Raw genomic sequence first — 15,788 nt, 5'->3', positions numbered from 1 at the left:
GTGCTGTCCACATCCGCATTTGCGGATCTGCATTCGCACTTCCGCATCCGTGCTTCCGTTTCCGCTAAAAAATAGAACCTGTCCTATTCTTGTTCGCAATTGCAGACAAGATTAGGCATTTTCTATTATAGTGTCGGTGATGTGCGATCCGCAAAACACTTATGGACATGTGAATGGACCCTCATAGTAACATTATTAAAGGTTAAGTTTTATCTTTATGTATATTCTAATGGATTGCCTTCCTTGTACAATGTTACAATATACTTTCTATGTTAGAAAGTATATTATAGTGCATTTGTGTGCAGTTCTGCTGCGATATTGCAGGTATATAGAGAGACAAGCGTTATTGGAACAAATCATTTCTACTGGTGTGATATACTAGTCCCCCCCAAAAAAAACCAGATTGAAGCGGGGTGTTATATACCAATATACTTTCTTTATAGTGCATTTGGGTACTGTATAGTGCATGTGCCCATGTGCGTACGCGAACATTATATTGCCGATATTTTGCATTGAAAAAAAATTATGAATAGAGATCTCAAATTCGAATAATACATCTGGTATGTCACTGTCCATGTTGTGGGACTATATGTGCACTTCTAGTAATTATTTCTTGGCTGCAAATATGAGCTGAAGGTTTTTCAGGTTCGCCTGCAATTAAAATTAATGGGACCCGTGGCGAACTTGTGATTCGTGAACATCAGATCACGTTTGCGCGTTCGCGTCCGCGAACTGTCCCGGCAGATGTTCGTCCATCACTATCCATTGTATATCAGGGTAGAACATATCTCTATCTAAGCTTTTCTATCCTTTCTGCAAGTCCTCTTACTGTGGACAAGTTCGACATTTCTAGTGTTAAGAGAAGCAATTGGTTCCTAAACTTTGATCATAATATGAGCTCCGTACAGTATTATAATGTATGAGCTCCACTGAGGCAATCTTCTTATTGCATCCAGTAAGGCGAGACTTGTTTGGGGGTGGAGCTAGCGCCTGAGCTGAATGGCAGCGTCCGGCTGAAGCTCCTGCTTTCAACCTGTTGAGGGAACGGCAATCTTTAGCACAGAGAACCAAAGATGGTCAAGTACGGCGGACAGAAGCATGGGGACCCGGCCCTACAAGCTAAACCTTCTCCAGCTGTCTCGGACATGACAAAATAACTGAAAAAGCAGCAAGCAGCCGGTCCGGCCAAGGAATCTAAGATGGCCGCGGCTCCCTGCAGCGTTCCACGCGGCCGTGCCTCAAGCCAATCTGAGGGAGAGGAAGACACGGGAGAAGAGGGTGAGTCTCGTAACCTCCCGGTTTCACGCCGCTTCATTAAACAAGCGTTAGAAGAGGCCATGCACCCCATTTATTCCAAGCTACAAGAGGTAGCCCAGGATATCCAGCAGATAGGCCACAGAGTGGACTCGCTGGAGGCTACGCAGGCTGCGACATTAGATCATAGTGCTGCAGTCACTTATTTTCTGTCTGCTTGCCAGTTCCATATTAACCAGCTTTATGCATCCCTGGATGACCAGGAAAACCGTGGAAGGAGAAACAATCTTCGGTTCAGAGGGATCCCAGAGTCGGTCTCTGCTTCCGATATCCCAAATGCTATCACAAAGATTGTCGCTTGTTTACTAGGGGACTTTGACCCTGCCATGCTAATAATTGAAAGGGCTCATAGAGCACTACGCCCTCGTCCCAAGGACAATTACCCTCTCAGGGACGTTATTTGCGGATTCTTAAACTTTCAAGATAAGGAAGCGATTTTAAAAGCATCCAGAATCGCACCCTCGATCCTGCTGGAGGAGGCCCCTGCACAAATGTATCAAGACTTATCCCCGTCTACTTTGCAGAAACGGCAGTTTCTAAGGCCTCTCACATCACTGCTCAAAGAAAAGAAGAAGAAGATCCTATACAGATGGACTTTCCCATTTGGCCTTTCTTTCCTGGTAGCTGGAAAAAGGATCATAATATCCTCCTTTTCTGACCTTTCGGAAGCTTATGCAGCTCTGGACTCTCCTCCACTAAACATTCCCGACTGGGATAAAGTACAGGATATTACAGCTTTACCTGCTTTGCCTGTTCTTCAGCCCTGGGAGCTTTCCACAATGCCGAAGAAACAGAGAACCAAGAAGTCTAAGGACTTAATGACACCAAAGAAGACTTACTCCACCCAGGACGGTTCTTGAGATCCTTGCGTTCTCTCCCTTCTCTTGTCCCCATCTGTCATGATATGACTCTATAGCTAATCTTACTCTCTACTTTGACTCTTTTCCATGTGTATCTGGTAAAGTTATATATGGGATTCACTTAAATATACGTGCACTGCTCTTATTATCTTATTTTCCCATGTGCCTCTCACTCTTCCTAATCCTTATTTGTACCCCTGCATACTCTGTTATTTTTGCCTTGCTTCCACCCACTTCTTCAGCTCCCATTCTATGTTCTTATCTCCTATGCTTCTATTTCTTTTCTTTCATGCCTGTCCCCTCCTCGAAACAGGTTTTATGTGAATATAATTCACTTTCCCCCTACTCATTTTTGGTTGTTAACCATACGACTTTTCATGTTGTTGTTATACCACTCATTGAGGTCCCAAGTTTTTGTTCTTATGTCCTTATGTTATAATGCTGGGTTTTCTGCCTTTAACATGCTCACTGCATTTAACTATATTCTCTATCCTATTGAATCCAGGATATGTCTGAATTAATCGTAGTCTCATACAATGTAAAAGGGTTGAGATCTCCCTCTAAGCGCAGTCAAATTTTTTCTCTTCTCTGGAAAGAAAAAAGTTCAGTGGTTTTCTTACAATAAACCCATTTCAAGCATAATAAATACCCAGATCTCTCATTCTCTAGATACCCCACATGGTATCACTGTAGCACAGATGGAGCAGCATCTAGAGGGGTCAGTATTGGCTTCCGGCGTGGTACCCCTTTCACTTATTTAAGCCACATTAAAGACCCTGAGGGTCGCTACATCATATTAAAAGGTAAAATTGGTCAAACATTATATACTTTTGTTAATGCCTACGCCCCCAATACAGACCAAACTAGATGGATTGCAGGCCCAAGTTGAGAAGCATAGTGAGGGTATATTAATACTGGCAGGTGATTTGAATATACCTTTTAACCCACTAATTGACACGTCATCGAAAAAAACAGCTCTGTCTTCTAAGGCAATCCGTGCTACTCTGGCTAGACTGTTTAACCTTGGACTCATAGATGTTTGGAGATGCCTTAATCCTAATAATATTGACTATTCTTTTTTCTCTGCAGCCAATAACTCATATAGCAGAATTGACTACATTCTGATCTCAAAAGAGCATCTGCAACTCTGCACCTCAGCGAAAATAGGGTCCATGACGCTGTCAGATCACTCACCTATCTTCTGCTCCATCCGTCCTCCTCAGGGACTGGGTAAGAAAACTGGTTGGAGGTTCAATGAGTCCATACTGGGCAATGCTATTCATAAAGTGCGAATAATGTCCCTTCTAAAAGAATACTTTCTCATTAACCGATCCTCTGACACCTCCCCTAACACCTTGTGGGATGCTCATAAAGCATATATAAGAGGCCAATTAATTAGTCTTTGTTCATATCTGAGGAAGGAATCTGATAAGAAGATAAACTCCCTACTCTCAAGGATTAATATACTGGAGAAAACCCACAAAATTTCCTTGCTCCAACTCCATCTAACTGAATTATTAACCCTTAAAACGGGGCTAAAAAACCTGTTCAATGAACGTTCTGCCAAGTATTTTTTAAGCTCCCAACAAAAAGTATTCGCCCATGGTGATAAAGCTACAAAATTCCCAATACAGAGAATAAAACGTAGAAAAAGTTTTGTGCGCAACATAGCTTCCCCGTCGGGCTCCATACTGTTCAAAACTGAACAAATTGCAGAACAGTTCAAGCTTTACTATGAATCCCTTTATAATCTTCCCCCATCACTCCTTCCAAACCCTGAATTGGATAAAGTGCAAAATATCTCTTCCTTCCTCAGTTCATTACATCTCCCAGCCCTCTCAGACAGCCAACGTGACCAACTTGCCGCTCCATTTACCATATCTGATATTCAAGAGGCACTAAACTCCTCTCCAACTGACAAAAGCCCTGGCCCAGATGGCCTACCCGTCTTACTACAAAGCTTTCTCTGATATTTTATTCCCCCACCTTCTTCCAATTTGCAACAATGCCCTACACAATACTCCCGTATCACCTGACATGTCCAGAGCCACAATTACTATCATCCCCAAACCTGGTAAGGATCCTTCACATTGATAAGGAGTTCGCTAGCAGTATGGGACTGGTTTTCTTCTCATAATAATATATTAACCACCCCTTCGTCACTCCTTACCCTTAAAGATGTGATAGATTTGGCCCCCCTGGATCTGAAGGAGTCGTGTTATCCCCAGATCAGACACTCTAGTTTGCCCATCTCTGAGATTCTAAACGATGAAGGTAAAGTCCTTCACCTCCAGCTTCTTTTTAAGGATCTGAAGGAATGTCTCTCTCCTTCACACACAAATTTATTGTATCTGAAGTGACCTCTGTAAGCAACTCCCCCCCATGTCACACTTGTCCTCGTGGTTTGACGAATTAATTGGGTCTAAACAACCGCCCCAAAGATTAATTTCATCTTTATATAAACAGATGAAGTCCCCCGTAACATCTGCCAAACCAGCAATAGTGGGTGTCTGGGAAAAGGACCTTAACCGTTCCCTGACTCCCACAGAGATTAAAGTGATGTTTTCTACACCCCACAAAATCTCTAGGTGTGTCCGAATCCAAGAAAATGGGTATAAAATCATGATGAGGTGGTACAAAACGCCAGAATATTGCACTATACTTCCCTAATGTTTCCAATGTTTGCTGGAGATGTAAAGCCTCCAAGGGCACTTTTTACCACATATGGTGGAGCTGTCCGATTATTAATAGCTGGTGGTGCAATATAGTAAATACAGGGAGTGCAGAATTATTAGGCAAGTTGTATTTTTGAGGATTAATTTTATTATTGAACAACCACCATGTTCTCAATGAACCCAAAAAACTCATTAATATCAAAGCTGAATATTTTTGGAAGTAGTTTTTGTATCTGTGTGTGCAGGTGACTATTACTGTGCATAATTATTAGGCAACTTAACAAAAAACAAATATATACCCATTTCAATTATTTATTTTTACCAGTGAAACCAATATAACATCTCAACATTCACAAATATACATTTCTGACATTAAAAAACAAAACAAAAACAAATCAGTGACCAATATAGCCACCTTTCTTTGCAAGGACACTCAAAAGCCTGCCATCCATGGATTCTGTCAGTGTTTTGATCTGTTCACCATCAACATTGCGTGCAGCAGCAACCACAGCCTCCCAGACACTGTTCAGAGAGGTGTACTGTTTTCCCTCCTTGTAAATCTCACATTTGATGATGGACCACAGGTTCTCAATGGGGTTCAGATCAGGTGAACAAGGAGGCCATGTCATTAGATTTTCTTCTTTTATACCCTTTCTTGCCAGCCACGCTGTGGAGTACTTGGACGCGTTTGATGGAGCATTGTCCTGCATGAAAATCATGTTTTTCTTGAAGGATGCAGACTTCTTCCTGTACCACTGCTTGAAGAAGGTGTCTTCCAGAAACTGGCAGTAGGACTGGGAGTTGAGCTTGACTCCATCCTCAACCCGAAAAGGCCCCACAAGCTCATCTTTGATGATACCAGCCCAAACCAGTACTCCACCTCCACCTTGCTGGCGTCTGAGTCGGACTGGAGCTCTCTGCCCTTTACCAATCCAGCCACGGGCCCATCCATCTGGCTCATCAAGACTCACTCTCATTTCATCAGTCCATAAAACCTTTGAAAAATCAGTCTTGAGATATTTCTTGGCCCAGTCTTGACATTTCAGCTTGTGTGTCTTGTTCAGTGGTGGTCGTCTTTCAGCCTTTCTTACCTTGGCCATGTCTCTGAGTATTGCACACCTTGTGCTTTTGGGCACTCCAGTGATGTTGCAGCTCTGAAATATGGCCAAACTGGTGGCAAGTGGCATCTTGGCAGCTGCACGCTTGACTTTTCTCAGTTCATGGGCAGTTATTTTGCGCCTTGGTTTTTCCACACGCTTCTTGCGACCCTGTTGACTATTTTGAATGAAACGCTTGATTGTTCGATGATCACGCTTCAGAAGCTTTGCAATTTTAAGAGTGCTGCATCCCTCTGCAAGATATCTCACTATTTTTGACTTTTTTGAGCCTGTCAAGTCCTTCTTTTGACCCATTTTGCCAAAGGAAAGGAAGTTGCCTAATAATTATGCACACCTGATATAGGGTGTTGATGTCATTAGACCACACCCCTTCTCATTACAGAGATGCACATCACCTAATATGCTTAATTGGTAGTAGGCTTTCGAGCCTATACAGCTTGGAGTAAGACAACATGCATAAAGAGGATGATGTGGTCAAAATACTCATTTGCCTAATAATTATTCACTCCCTGTACTGTAGATGTATATACTCAGTACCATTACAATACCAGTACAAATATTCAAAAAAAAAAAGAATATATAACATTATATTTAATAAAAATGAATATATAGCAATATAGCGAATATTCGAAAAAAAAACGAATGTAGAGCAATTTAGCTAATATAGTGCTATAATATTTTTTTTTATAGTTGTAATTTTTTTCTCATCTGAACTTCAGATGAGAAGAAAATTGCAACTATTAGGCAAAGAATATTATATCACTATATTAGCTAAATTGCTCTATATTCGTTTTTTTCAGAATATTCGCTATATTGCTATATATTCTTGTTTTAGAATATTACGAATATTCGGAAAAAAAACTTATATATTCGATATACTGCGACAGTGCTGCCCATAATTATTCATACCCCAGGCAAATTTTGACTTAAAGTTACTTTTATTTATCGTATTTTTCTCCCTATAGGACGCACCAGCCCATAAGACGCACCTAGGTTTTTGGGGAGGAAAATAAGATTTTTTTTAATTTTTTTTACCAAAAGGTGTGCTGTGTGTTTGGTGGGTTTGGAACTAATGGTGGTCTGTGGATGGCACTATTACTGGGGATCTGTGGATGACTGACACAGTTATGGGGGGGATCTGTGGATGACGGACACTGTTATGGGGATCTGTGGATGACGGACACTGTTATGGGGGGATCTGTGGATGACGGACACTGTTATTGGGGGATCTGTGGATGACAGACACTGTTATGGGGGGATCTGTGGATGACGGACACTTATGGGGGGATCTGTGGATGACGGACACTGTTATGGGGTGGATCTGTGGATGACGGACACTGTTATGGGGGGGATCTTTGGCTTGCACTGTTACAGGGGGATCTGTGGCTTGCACTGTTACAGGGGGGTCTGCGGCTTGCACTGTTACAGGGGGATCTGTGGCTGGCACTGTTACAGGGGGATCTGTGGCTGGCACTGTTACAGGGGGATCTGTGGCTGGCACTGTTACAGGGGGATCTCTGGCTGGCACTGTTACAGGGGGGGATCTGTGGATGGCACTGTTATGGGCTGGGAGGATCTGTGGATGGCACTCTTAGAGGGGGGATCTGTGGGTGGCACTGTTATATATGTGCCATCCACAGACCCCCCCAGCCCATAACAGTGCCATCCACAGAACCCCACCAGCCCATAACTGTGCCATCCACAGACCCCCCCAACCCATAACTGTGCCACCCACAGACCCCCCCAGCCCATAACTGTGCCATGCACAGATCCCCCCCCCCCCGCCGCTGCTGCTCCTCCAGTATATAAATATAAGATGTCTTATTCAATTAATAGTTATTAAACATGCCCCCTCACTCCTAATAGTACCTTACATCCTAACCGCTTCAGTAGAACCCAGGCAGGCAGGCCGGCGCGTCCCTCACTGACGTCACTTGCCTGCGCCGCCTGCTTCATTCATAAAGTTCGTGGCGCAGGCACATGACATCAGGGAGTTACGCTGCCGCCCGACCTGCCTGCCTGCCTGAATTCTACAGAAGTGATTAGGATGTAAGGTAATAATAGGAGTGAGGGGGCATGTATAATAACTAGTAATTGAATATGACATCTTCTATTAGTATACTGGAGCGGCGGGGCTATACTACACTGACTGCACCGCCCCGCTGCTATTGCCAGCCCCCAGATCCTCCTCCCAGTCCCTCCCCGAGTCCCCGCTCGCTGGTACATTGCAGCTTCCGATGTAAAACTGCAAGCATTCGCCCCATAAGACGCAGGGGCATTTCTCCCCCATTTTGGGGGGAGAAAAAGTGCGCCTTATAGGGGGCGAAAAATACGGTAACCAGCAAGTAATTTTTTGACGGGAAATGACATAGGTGTCTCAAAAAAGATAATAAGACGATGTACAAGCATTTCTCAGCTTTATTTACATTTAAGCAAAAAATACTTCCGCACTGTGGAAATTCTCAGAGGAAGTGGTCGGAAGCCAAAAGTGACACCTTTGCTGGCCAGTAGGATAGTTAGAGAGGTGAAAAAAATGCAAGGATCACCACCAAGGCCATCCTGGTGAATTCGGGCTCTGCTGGTGGCAATGTCTCAAGGCAGACAATCTAACGGACACTGCACACTGCTGGGTTCCACTTCTCCAGATAAGGCACACAAAAGCTCGCTTGGCCTTTGCAAAAGCTCATCTGGACAAAGAAGAAGACTTCTGGTCTTCTGTGTTATGGTCAGATGAAACAAAAATGTTATTCCTTGGTCACAATGATGTTTCCTTCAATTGGTGTAAAAAATTAGAAGCCTTCAACCCAAAGAACACCATCCCCATTGTCAAACATGGTGGTGGGAACCTAATGCTTTGGGGGTGTTTTTCAGCCAATGGACCAGGGAACCTAATCACAGTAAACGGCACCATGAAAAAAGAGCAATACATGAGGATTCTCAACGACAACATCAGGCAGTCTTCAGAGAAACTTGGCCTTGGGCACCAGTGGACATTTCAGCATGACAATGACCCAAAACACACAGCAAAAGTGGTGGAAAAAGAAATTATTAGCAGACAACAACATTAACTTTTTTGGAGTGGCCCAGCCAGAGTCTAGACTTGAATTCAATTGAGAATCTGTGCAGGGAGCTAAAGATCAGGGTGATGGCAAGAAGACCCTCCAACCTGAAAGATTTGGAGCTCATTGCTAAAGATGAATCGGCAAAAATACCTGTGGAGACATGCAAAAAGCTGGTCTGCAATTATAGGAAGCGTTTGATTGCTGTAATAGCCATTCAAGACTTTTCTATTAATTATTGAGAAGGGTATGAATAAATTTGGACTGGACACTTTTTGCTTAAATGTAAATAAAAGCTGAGATATTTTTTTTTTTCCACAATAATGCCTCTTGTACATCGTCTTATTATCTTTTGGGAGACACCTATGACATTTCCTGTCCAAAAAATACTTGCTGGTTGAATAAAAGTAACTTTAAGTCAAAATTTTCCGGGGGTATGAATAATTATGGGCAGCGCTGTATATATTTGTTTTTTAGAATATTCGTCATTTTTCCCATCTAAAGTCATGATTCCTCCCTGCTTAAGTTGCTTGTGGGCCAATGACTCATTGGCCCACAAGCAAGAAGCAGGGAGGAATCATGTTTTTACTCGGCAATTTAAAAATTTGCGATAAAAATTAGCATTACGAAAATTCGGATTAAGAGAATTCGCAATCAACACTACTCCTAAAGTCATACTGCCGTCTTCTCATTGGCCCACAAGATAGAAGCAGGGAGGGATCATGTGTACTGATTTAAAAAAAAAAATTGAATATTCGAAATTATGAATGCATATCACTGTATTCTAAATATTTGCGAATTCTCGATAAAAATTAGCAATTTGAATATTTGGGATCAACAATACTCCTGAGCTGTAATAGGTAGAAAACTGCAGCAGAAAGAATATGCCCTTGATAAAGCCCCTTGAGCTGCCAGTGTGAAAAAAATCTAGCAGTGCAATTGGAACAATGAATGAGGAGGAGGTCTGGATCCATGAAATTTACAGGGCAGGTTCTCTCTTTGTTAAAGGAGTTACCCGGATTCAGAGCTGAACCCAGACATAACCCATTCTTCCCCCATTCAAATCTTCTGAGTTGAGCATTGGAGCATTTCATGCTCCGATGATCTCCCTTACCCTGCTCTGTATAGTGCAGGGCAAGGTCTTTTTCTTAGTCTGGTAAAGTACCAGGCTATGCTATTTGGATGCTAAAAAAAATAAAAACATACTTACCTCACCCATTTGATCGTGAAGAGCTGTCCACTTCCATCTTGATTGAAGATCTAGAGCAAAATCTCTCACGGACCGTGGCAACGCCATCACGTTACTCGGTGTAGTGACATCATGCGTCACCGCACACAGGATTTCATAAGAGATTTTCAAGAGCTGGCGGATGGCGCTTTGCGCTCATATGGATGAGATAAGTATGATATTTCTTACCACATTTAAGGAAAATTTATTAGATACCGCAAAGCACGATGAAATTCTGTTTCCCAGCAAATTAAATTTAGCCTGAAATTCGGATCGAGTTCCACTTTTTGGAGTTCAATTTGCTGAACCCTAATTGCTATGTATTACATGATGTCTTATTTTCATTTTTCTTCCATTAATCATCATGGGAGAACCCCTTTGAAGGATTTCCGGAAATAATAAAAATATTTGAAGAGTGTCCTGAAATAAAATAAAAAAAAGTCAGCTTTTTTCCCAGAAACAGTGCTACTCTTGTCCTGAGGTAGTGTCTAGCATACCCCTTAAGGACCCTTGACGTACATGTACGTCATATCTGGATGTGACTTAAGTACCAGTGACGTACATGTATATCATGCTGATCAGGCGGGTGCAGGAGCTGACACTGACAGCCGGGTCCCTGCTGCATATGCCGGCATTGGTGAAAACTGATGCCGCCGCATTAACACTTTTACTGCCGTGGTCAGCACTGAACGCGGCACGTGCAGTATTCTGCCGGGTGCCGGGTGCCTATTGGGTCCCCAAGCTGCTGTGACAAGGGACCCGATTGCAGGGAAGGCAGCCATGGCTGCCTTCAGTGACAACCTGTGAGATGCCGCCCCCTGGATCTCACAGGCAGGAAGCTGTAAGTGTATTAGGCCTCATGCACACGACCGTTTTTTTTTTCAGGTTCGCAAAAACGGGGTCCGTAGGTCCGTGATCAGTGACCTTTTTTTCGTCCGTGGGTCTTCCTTGATTTTTGGAGGATCCACGGACATAAAAAAAAAAGTTGTTTTGGTGTCCGTCTGGCCGTGCGGAGCCAAACGGATCCGTCCTGAATTACAATGCAAGTCAATGGGGACGGATCCATTTGACGTTGACACAATATGGTGCAATTGCAAACGGATACGTCCCCCATTGACTTTCAATGTAAAGTCAGGAGTCCCTTTAATACCATCGGATCGGAGTTTTCTCCAATCCGATGGTATATTTTAACTTGAAGCGTCCCCATCACCATGGGAACGCCTCTATGTTAGAATATACCATCGGATTTGAGTTCGATCGTGAAAACTCAGATCCGACAGTATATTCTAACACAGAGGCGTTCCCATGGTGATGGGGGCGCTTCAAGTTAGAATAGATTAAAGGACTGTGTACATGTCTGCCCCCTGCTGCCTGGCAGCACCCGATCTCTTACAGGGGGCCGTGATCAGCACAATTAACCCCTCAGGTGCCGCACCTGAAGGGGTTAATTGTACGTATCATAGCCCCCTGTAAGAGATCAGGGGCTTCCCCCCTCCCTCCCCAGTTTGAATATCATTGGTGGCCAGTGTGCACCCCCCGGGCCCCCCCTCCCTCTATTGTATTAATATCATTCGTGGCCAGTGTGCGGCCCCCCTCCTTCCCTCTATTGTATTAATATCATTGGTGGCACAGTGTACGGCCCTCCCTCCCTCTATTGTATTAATATCAGTGGTGGCACAGTGTGCGGCCTCCCCCCCCCCTCCCCGTGCGGCGCATTGCTTAATGATCTGTCACTTACCAGCAGGAGGAGCTCCCGGCCGGTCACAGACAGTGCAGCAGGTAAGTATGATGCTTCTAATATTGCTAAGTAACCATGGCAACCAGGACTGCAGTAGCGTCCTGGTTGCCGTGGTTACCGATCGGAGCCCCAGCGATTAAACTGGGACTCCGATCGGAACTTTCCGCTGCCACCAATGATCGGGGGGGGGGGGGAGAGGGGATGCCGCACACTGTGCCACCAATGATATTAATACAATAGAGGGGGGGCCGGGGGGGCCGCACACTGTGCCACCAATGATATTAATACAATAGGGGGAGGGAGGGGGGCCGCACACTGTGAAACCAATGATATTAATACAATAGAGGGAGGGAGAGGGGGCCGGGGGGGCGCACTGGCCACCAATGATATTAATACAATAGAGGGGGGGCGGGGGGCCGCACTTGCCACCAATGAAATTAAAACTGGGGAGGGAGGGGGGTCTGCCCCCTGCTGCCTGGCAGCCCCTGATCTCTCACAGGGGGCTATGATACGCACAATTAACCCCTTCAGGTGCGGCACCTGAGGGGTTAATTGTGCGGATCACAGCCCCCTGTAAGAGATCGGGTGCTGCCAGGCAGCAGGGGGCAGTCATGTACACAGTTTGTAGTATATTCTAACTAGAAGCGTCCCCATCACCATGGGAACGCCTCTGTGTTAGAATATACTGTCGGATCTGAGTTTTCACAAAGTGAAAACTCAGCTCTGAAAAAGCTTTTATGCAAATGGATCTTCGGAAAGCGGAACAACGGTCCACGGGTGCACACAACAGTCGTGTGCATGAGGCCTTACACTGTGTAATACACTTACAGCCAATGCATTAAAATACAGAAGTATTGTAATGCATTGTAAAGGGGATCAGTCCCCTAATACTTGAAGTTTCAGAGTGGGGACAAAAATAAAGTGAAAAAGGAAGTTTAAAAAAATTAAGTTTTACCAAAATTAAAAGTTTAAATAAAAAAAGCGTCCTTTTCCCAAAATGAAGTTATTATTTATTTTTTTTAAATTAGGGAAAACAAATTAAAGTAGACATATTAGGTATCTTCGCGTTCGTAATGACCAGCTCTATAAAAATATCACATTACCTAACCCCTCAGGTGAATACGTAAAGAAAAAAAAAAAAAAACGGTGTCAAAAAAGCCATTTTTTGTCACCTTACATCACAAAGAGTGTAATAGCAAACTATCAAAAAGGCATAAGCCCCCCAAAATAGTACCAATCTAACCGCACCTCATCTAAAAAAAAATGAGCCCCTACCTAAGACAAACGCCCAAAAATAAAAAAAAAGCTATGGCTCTCGGACTATGGAGACCCTAAAACACGATTCTTTTTTGTTTCTAAAATGATATTATTGTGTAAAACGTAAATTAAAAAAAAGTATACATATTAGATATTTCCACATCTGTAATGACCTGATCTATAAAAGTATCACATGACCTAACCCCTCAGATGAATACCGTGAAAAAATAAAATAAAAACTGTGTCATAAAAGCTTTTTTTTATCACCTTACATCACAAAAAGTGTAATACCAAGCTATCAAAAAGTCATACGCACCCCAAAATCATGCCAATGAATTCGCCATCTCATCCCGCAGAAAATGAGACCCTACCTAAGACAATCACCAAAAAATGTTCAAAAAATTATGGCTCTCTGAATATGGAGACACTAAAACATTTTATTTATTTTTTTTATTCAAAAAATGCTTTTCAAAAGCTGTTATTGTGTGCAACTTAAATAAATAAATAAAAGTATACATATTAGATATCTCTGCATCCTTAAGAACCTGCTGTATAAATATATCACATGACCTAACCCCTCATGTGAACACCATCAAAAGAAAAAAATAATAAAACGGTGTCAAAAAAGCCATTTTTGTCACCTTACATCACTAAAAGTGTAATACCAAGCGATCAAAAAGTTATATGCACCCTAAAATAGTACCAATCAAACCGTCATCTCATACCAAAAAAAAATTTGCCCCTACATAAGACAGTTGCCGGAAAAAATAATAATAATATGGCTTTCAGAATATGGAGACACTAAAAAATCTATTTTTTTCTAAAATGCTTTATTATGTAAAACTGAAACAAACAACCAAAAATGTCATATTTGGTATTTTTTGTTACTTTGCCTCACACAAAGTGTGATATAGAGCAACAAAAAATCATATGTACCCTAAAATATTACCAATAAAACTGTCACCTTATCCCATAGTTTCCAAAATGGGGTCACTTTTTTGAGTTTCTACTCTAGGGGTGCATCAGGGGGTCTTTAAATGTGACATGGTAAAGGAAATCTGGCTTCCAAAAACCATATGGCATTCCTTTCCTTCTGCGCCCTGCCATGTGCCTGTACAGCAGTTTACAACTACATATGGGGTGTTTCTATAAACTACAGAATCAGGGTAATAAATATTGAGTTTTGTTTGGCTGTTAACCCTTGCTTTGTAACTGGAAAAAATTGAATAAAATGGAAAATCAAAGTTTGTAAAATCAGTTTTGAATACCTTGAGGGGGGTAGTTTCTAAAATGGGGCCATTTATGGGTGGTTTCTATTATGTAAGCCTCACAAAGTGACTTCCGACCTGAACTGGTCCTAAAAAAGTGGGTTTTGGAAATTTTCTTAAAAATTTCAAGATTTGCTTCTAAACTTCTAAGCTTTCTAACGTCCCCAAATAATAAAAAATGTAATTTACAAAATGATCCAAACATTAACCCCTTTGGGACACAGCCTTATTTCACCTTAAGGACCAGGCCATTTTTTGCAAATCTGACCAGTGTCATTTTAAGTGGCGATAACTTTAAAACGCTTTGACTTATCCAGTCCATTCTGAGATAGTTTTTTCATCACATATTGTACTTCATGACACTGGTAAAATTAAGTAAAAAAAAATAAAAAATAAATTATTTATAAAAAAATACCAAATTTACCCAAAATTTGTAAAAGATTGCAAATTTCCAAGTTTCAATTTCTCTACTTCTATAATACATAGTAATACCTCCAAAAATAGTTATTACTTTACATTCCCCATATGTCTACTTCATGTTTGGACCATTTTGAGAATTATATTTTATTTTTTGGGGATGTTACAATGTTACAAGTTTTGAAGCAAATCTTGAAATTTTTCAGAAATTTCAAAAACCCAATTTTTAGGGACCAGTTCAGGTCTGAAGTCACTTTGCGAGGCTTAAATAATAGAAACCACCCAAAAATGACCCTATTCTATAAACGACACCCCTCGAGGTATTCAAAACTGATTTTACAAACAGGATATCGCCGCTTTGTCATCGCACCGTGCTGCGCCCTTTTGTCAGAGTAGGTCCCACTCAATAGAGGCTTCCTTGACGTGGTGAGTGGGCTTATGCCTTTTGATCAAAATGTACACTAATGCCTCTTGTACAGCATGCAATACGGGGGGCTGTACACTTTTTAGGTCAAAGCCAAGCACTGTGGATGTGCGACCCAGTTCTTTTTTCTCCCCCATATAATTGTTATTTGAATCTTTCTTCTTTATTACTGGTGTCAGCACTCCTCCCATTCGGCACAGGTGGTTTTAATCACACAGGATTGCATATAGTGGTCATTGACCTGTAGCTCCTGATAGTAATGGACATGCTGTGTTAGACAGCTGTTCACATGGTGCAGTACTGTGCGGTGGCCTTTGTTTCTGTGGTGCTGTTCTGGTGGGTTGGTGGGACCCAGTGCCATGGGTGGCATCGTCAGACAGCATGGTTGCTGCTTTGACTCCTGGGTCCCGCCGCCTACCAGGATATCGCC

Source organism: Bufo gargarizans, chromosome 2 (assembly GCF_014858855.1).
Source record: "Bufo gargarizans isolate SCDJY-AF-19 chromosome 2, ASM1485885v1, whole genome shotgun sequence".
Taxonomy (NCBI): domain Eukaryota; kingdom Metazoa; phylum Chordata; class Amphibia; order Anura; family Bufonidae; genus Bufo; species Bufo gargarizans.
The sequence above is the reverse complement of the archived record's forward strand: the minus strand, read 5'-3'. Positions refer to the sequence as shown.